Source organism: Procambarus clarkii, chromosome 48 (genome assembly GCF_040958095.1).
Source record: "Procambarus clarkii isolate CNS0578487 chromosome 48, FALCON_Pclarkii_2.0, whole genome shotgun sequence".
NCBI classification, from domain to species: domain Eukaryota; kingdom Metazoa; phylum Arthropoda; class Malacostraca; order Decapoda; family Cambaridae; genus Procambarus; species Procambarus clarkii.
In genome coordinates this window covers 28584473-28591936 of record NC_091197.1, presented here as the reverse complement: position 1 = coordinate 28591936, position 7464 = coordinate 28584473, and positions in this window count along the sequence as shown.

The following is a 7464-nucleotide window of genomic DNA, read 5'->3' as shown; positions in this document are numbered from 1 at the left end:
CATTTTCCCACTCTGACTTGATACCATTTATACTAACTCTCTGTTTCCTTTGGTATAGCCATGCCCTAATCCAGCTTAATATAGCACCCCCAATACCATGAGACTCTATTTTTTTAATCAGTCTTTCATGTGGCACTGTATCAAAAGCTTTGCTAAAGTCAAGGTATACAACATCGCAATCCTTACCACTATCAACTGCCTCAACAATGCTAGAATAAAAAGATAACAAATTTGTTAAACATGAACGGCCATTTATAAAACCATGTTGCGACTCAATTATTAATTTATGTTTTTCAAGATGAAGACGAATTTTATTTGCTATTATAGATTCGAGTAACTTTCCCACAATAGACGTTAGGCTAATTGGTCGATAGTTAGACGCAAGTGATCTATCTCCTTTCTTAAAAACTGGTAACACATTAGCAACTTTCCAAAACTCTGGCACTCTGCCTGACTCTATTGATTTATTAAATATGGTTGACAGTGGGTCACAAAGCTCCTCTTTGCATTCTTTAAGCACCCTAGCAAACACTTCATCCGGCCCTGGGGATTTGTTTGGTTTGAGTTTTACTATTTGTTTAAGAACATCCTCCCTGGTAACTGCTAAACTCGTCAACCTGTCCTCGTCCCCACCCACATAGACTTGTTCGGCTGAAGGCATATTGTTAAGTTCCTCTTTAGTAAATACAGATACAAAATATTTATTAAAAATACTACTCATCTCTTCATCACTATCTGTTATTTGACCTGTCTCAGTTTTTAATGGACCTATCCTTTCCCTAGTCTTAGTACGATATAACTGAAAAAAACCTTTAGGATTTGTCTTTGCTTGCCCTGCTATGCGAACTTCATAGTTTCTTTTTGCTTTCCTTATCTCTTTTTTAACATTTCTAACCAGTTGTACGAATTCCTGTTCTAAAGTGACCTCCCCATTTTTAATCCTTTTGTACCAAGCTCTCTTTTTACCTATAAGGTTCTTCAAATTCTTTGTTATCCACTTTGGGTCATTAGTATACGATCTATTCAATTTGTATGGTATACTACGTTCCTGTGCTTTGTTTAGAATATTCTTAAATAAGTTATATATTGAATCCACATCGAAATCCCCATTTAAGTCACCTATCGCTGGGTTCATGTCTCGCTCCAAGACCGGCCCACACCCCATACCCAAGCCTTTCCAATCAATTTGACCCAAAAAATTTCTTAGGCTATTAAAATCAGCTTTTCGAAAATCTGGCACTTTAACAGAATTTTCTCCTACTGGTCTATTCCATTCTATGCTAAATCTGATTTCTTTGTGATCACTGCTCCCTAGCTCACTCCCTATTTCGATGTCATTAATTTGCGTTTCCCTGTTAGTTAACACTAAATCTAAAATATTATTTTCCCGTGTAGGTTCCTTAATGTGTTGCGTAAGAAAGCAATCGTCAATTAATTCTAGAAAATCTTCTGCTTCACTATTCCCTGTTTTGTTCAACCAGTTTATTCCGCTAAAATTAAAGTCACCCATGACATAAATACTGTTAGATCTAGATGCTCTAGATATTTCATCCCATAGATGCTTTGCTTCCATTCTGTCTAAATTTGGTGGCCTATATATTACTCCTATTATAATAATATTAGCTTTTTCGTTTAATTCAATCCAAATAGTTTCTGTGTGTGGCTCTGTTTTGATTCCCTCTTTGAGACTACATTTCAAATTGTCCCTAACATATATGGCTACTCCACCTCCTCGTCTAATATATCTATCTGTGTGAAATAGTTTAAATCCATATATTTGATATTCAGCTAATAGTTCTCTATTTTCTACATTCATCCACGTTTCGGTAAGTGCAATAATATCTATTTTTTCTGTGCAGACAGGAGCATTTAATTCGTTAATTTTATTTCTTAGACTTCTACTGTTAGTGTAATATACCCTAAGTGAATTGTTATTTTGCGGACCTTCTCTTTCCCTGATCGTTTTGCCAATTCCTTTCTCCCACAAACACATACTTTTATTACCTCCTACCTCCAAATCAATTCCCATACCTCTATCTACTAACAGTTTAAACCCAAACAAACACCTCTAACCACTTCTTCTAGCGAGTTCGCAACAGCAACAACCCCAGCTCTCGATAGATGCACCCCATCACGAGCATACATTTCATTTCTTCCATAGAAGTGTTCCCAGTTGTCTATGAAAGATATTGCATTTGATTTGCAATATCTTTCCAGCCGGCAATTGACACCAAGTGCCCTCGATATCCATTCATTTCCCACTCCCTTTCTTGGAAGAATGCCACATATGATCGGGATTCCTCCCTTGCTCCTAACTAACTCTATGGCTGTTTTATACCTCTGAATCAGTTCCTCACTCCTGACTCGACCAACATCATTTCCTCCCAATGGTAACTCTTCGCCTTTCCAGTGAATGCAACTTAAGCTTTGTTAATCTTTCTTCATATGAAAGATTTCTAATTTGGGGAATTAACTTAGTCATCCTACGCTGGACACGTTCAAGTGAATTTATATCCATTCTATAATATGGCGACCAAAACTGAACTGCATAATCTAAATGGGGCCTAACTAGAGCAAGATATAGCATGAGAACCACACCAGGTGTCTTGTTACTAACGCTGCGATTAATAAATCCAAGTGTCCGATTTGCCTTATTACGAACATTTATGCATTGATCCTTTTGTTTTAAATTCTTACTAATCATAACTCCCAGATCCCTTTCGCAATCCGACTTCGCAATCACAACACCATCTAGCTCGTATCTTGTAACTCTATCATCATTACCTAACCTCAGAACTTTACATTTATCAGCATTAAACTGCATCTGCCAATCCTTTGACCATTTCAAAACCCTATCTAGATCAACTTGAAGTGATAGTGAGTCCTCCTCCGAATTAATTTCCCTACCGATTTTCGTATCATCGGCAAATTTGCAAATGTTGCTACTCAAACCTGAATCTAAATCATTTATATATATTATAAACAACAGAGGTCCCAGGACAGAGCCTTGAGGCACTCCACTTACAACATTTTCCCACTCTGACTTGATTCCATTTATACTAACTCTCTGTTTCCTTTGGTATAGCCATGCCCTAATCCAGCTTAATATAGCACCCCCAATACCATGAGACTCTATTTTTTTAATCAGTCTTTCATGTGGCACTGTATCAAAAGCTTTGCTAAAGTCAAGGTATACAACATCGCAATCCTTACCACTATCAACTGCCTCAACAATGCTAGAATAAAAAGATAACAAATTTGTTAAACATGAACGGCCATTTATAAAACCATGTTGCGACTCAATTATTAATTTATGTTTTTCAAGATGAAGACGAATTTTATTTGCTATTATAGATTCGAGTAACTTTCCCACAATAGACGTTAGGCTAATTGGTCGATAGTTAGACGCAAGTGATCTATCTCCTTTCTTAAAAACTGGTATCACATTAGCAACTTTCCAAAACTCTGGCACTCTGCCTGACTCTATTGATTTATTAAATATGGTTGACAGTGGGTCACAAAGCTCCTCTTTGCATTCTTTAAGCACCCTAGCAAACACTTCATCCGGCCCTGGGGATTTGTTTGGTTTGAGTTTTACTATTTGTTTAAGAACATCCTCCCTGGTAACTGCTAAACTCGTCAACCTGTCCTCGTCCCCACCCACATAGACTTGTTCGGCTGAAGGCATATTGTTAAGTTCCTCTTTAGTAAATACAGATACAAAATATTTATTAAAAATACTACTCATCTCTTCATCACTATCTGTTATTTGACCTGTCTCAGTTTTTAATGGACCTATCCTTTCCCTAGTCTTAGTACGATATAACTGAAAAAACCCTTTAGGATTTGTCTTTGCTTGCCCTGCTATGCGAACTTCATAGTTTCTTTTTGCTTTCCTTATCTCTTTTTTAACATTTCTAACCAGTTGTACGAATTCCTGTTCTAAAGTGACCTCCCCATTTTTAATCCTTTTGTACCAAGCTCTCTTTTTACCTATAAGGTTCTTCAAATTCTTTGTTATCCACTTTGGGTCATTAGTATACGATCTATTCAATTTGTATGGTATACTACGTTCCTGTGCTTTGTTTAGAATATTCTTAAATAAGTTATATATTGAATCCACATCGAAATCCCCATTTAAGTCACCTATCGCTGGGTTCATGTCTCGCTCCAAGACCGGCCCACACCCCATACCCAAGCCTTTCCAATCAATTTGACCCAAAAAAATTCTTAGGCTATTAAAATCAGCTTTTCGAAAATCTGGCACTTTAACAGAATTTTCTCCTACTGGTCTATTCCATTCTATGCTAAATCTGATTTCTTTGTGATCACTGCTCCCTAGCTCACTCCCTATTTCGATGTCATTAATTTGCGTTTCCCTGTTAGTTAACACTAAATCTAAAATATTATTTTCCCGTGTTGGTTCCTTAATGTGTTGCGTAAGAAAGCAATCGTCAATTAATTCTAGAAAATCTTCTGCTTCACTATTCTCTGTTTTGTTCAACCAGTTTATTCCGCTAAAATTAAAGTCACCCATGACATAAATACTGTTAGATCTAGATGCTCTAGATATTTCATCCCATAGATGCTTTGCTTCCATTCTGTCTAAATTTGGTGGCCTATATATTACTCCTATTATAATATTATTAGCTTTTTCGTTTAATTCAATCCAAATAGTTTCTGTGTGTGGCTCTGTTTTGATTCCCTCTTTGAGACTACATTTCAAATTGTCCCTAACATATATGGCTACTCCACCTCCTCGTCTAATATATCTATCTGTGTGAAATAGTTTAAATCCATATATTTGATATTCAGCTAATAGTTCTCTATTTTCTACATTCATCCACGTTTCGGTAAGTGCAATAATATCTATTTTTTCTGTGCAGACAAGAGCATTTAATTCGTTAATTTTATTTCTTAGACTTCTACTGTTAGTGTAATATACCCTAAGTGAATTGTTATTTTGCGGACCTTCTCTTTCCCTGATCGTTTTGCCAATTCCTTTCTCCCACAAACACATACTTTTATTACCTCCTTCCTCCAAATCAATTCCCATACCTCTATCTACTAACAGTTTAAACCCAAACAAACACCTCTAACCACTTCTTCTAGCGAGTTCGCAACAGCAACAACCCCAGCTCTCGATAGATGCACCCCATCACGAGCATACATTTCATTTCTTCCATAGAAGTGTTCCCAGTTGTCTATGAAAGATATTGCATTTGATTTGCAATATCTTTCCAGCCGGCAATTGACACCAAGTGCCCTCGATATCTATCCATTTCCCACTCCCTTTCTTGGAAGAATGCCACATATGATCGGGATTCCTCCCTTGCTCCTAACTAACTCTATGGCTGTTTTATACCTCTGAATCAGTTCCTCACTCCTGACTCGACCAACATCATTTCCTCCCACGCTAATGCAAATAATGGGATTGTTCCCATTACCAGCCATAATATCATTCATGTTGTTTATAATATCACCAATGCCAGCTCCGGGATAGCAAACCCTTAACCTGTTCCCCCTATCTCTAGCACAAAACGTTCTATCCAAATACCTTATCTGGGAATCTCCCACAACTAATGTTTGCTTAGGTACTTCCTTTACTTTCTGAGGGGCCTGCGCTTCCTTTCTCTTCGTTGCTTTCGCTTTTGCGCGATCCACAGTCTCTCCACAGCACTCGTCCTCCAAAACGTCAAATGAATTTGAAGTTGCTATGGCGTTTGAAGGCGGCTTTATCAAAGTCTTCTTAAGGCCCCTGTCTTTCGCAACTCTCCAAGACGAGGTCCCTTTACTGCTGGTCTCCTCCTTCGTTACTTCTCGTTGTTTTTTAAGCTGACGCACCTCCTCCCGCAGAGAGTCCAACTCTGTCCTCAGGGCTCCCACTAGAGTCACCAGGTCCTTCACTACAACTTCCATATTGCTATGATAATATAACTGATAATATTATCAGCAAGGAAGCGGAACGCATAGCAGTGAAAATAAACATCAATAAAACAAAAGCAATGGCCGTTAAAATGAGAACTCAAGACATCAGACTGGCAATACAAAGACAAGAAATTGAGTGGGTTACCTCTTTTCAATACCTAGGAGTCATAATAGACAACCAGTTGAAATTCACTCAAGAAATTGAATATCTTCGGCAACGCTGTAAAGCCAGAAACTCAGTTTTGCGCTCTCTGACCAGTCTTAGAGAGGGTGCATCTCTACCAGTACTCAAAATGTACTACGTTCAAGCAGTTAGGTCACTCGTCGACTATGCTGCTCCTGCTCTTACATCCCTCGGTGATAACCAGTGGGAGAAACTGGAAGTGTCTCAAAATGATGCTCTGCGAACAATGCTGGGAGCACCTATATGGACGCGTAGAGAGAAACTTAGAATGGAAACAAATTTACCAGCATTAGAAAACAGGATGAAACAAAGGATAGCCACCATAATAGGAAAACTTACTGGAACAACTGCCAGGCTGTCAATCAAAGACAGCATACAGAGATCCTTTCAGAAAAACCTACAGTATAGAACAAGCTTATGGATGGATAATGTGGTCAAGATTTTAGAGAAAATGGACATGAAATGGACCATTAAAAACAAAGGGGAAGATAGACCATATCAACACTTTCGACAGCCTCCTCCATGGGAAGAATCGACTCTAAAGATAATCACTGAAAGATTACCAGTTAAAAAATCAGCATGTGACCCGCAGAGGCTCAAGGAAGTAATAGAGCAACAAATGGAAACTATCTCTAGACCCACAACGACTCACATCTTCACAGACGGATCAGTTGATCAAGAAAAAGGTTCTGCTGGGGCAGTAGTTTACACTACCAACCATGAAGCTTACTGGAGCATGAATAGTGGGTGCTCAACATTGCAAACAGAATTATATGCCCTGAAGGAGGCAATAAACTATACAATTGAGAATAATTTACATGATGTCATCATTCATACAGACTCTAAATCTTCGCTCCAGGCATTGTTATCCAGTCAGCACAGAGATAATATACATATCCTCACAGAAATTCAACATATAAGAAAAGATGCCCATAATCGAGGGCTGTCAATCACCCTAAATTGGATACCAAGTCACATTGGCATCAAGGGTAATGAAAAGGCAGACTCACTAGCAAAAACTGCCACTGCTCTACCTGTTGTACAGGTTCAAATCCCTCCAAGTTTCTCACAGATAAAGGAGCAAATCAAGAAGAAAATATTCTCAACTATCAAAAGTCGCCACAGAGCCAAAGTAGCGGAAGGAAGATCCACTGCGATATGGTATGAACAAGCCACTGGTTACTCCTCTTTCAAGCCTGGCAAAAAGATATCCAGAGACATTGCAGTAGCCATACACAGACTCAGACTTGGGTACAAGTGCTGCTGGGAGGTAATGAACCCAATAGTTAAAGAGTGTCATATCTGTGAAACTGAGGCAGAGGCGCCGCTATTGCACTACTTACTAGAATGTG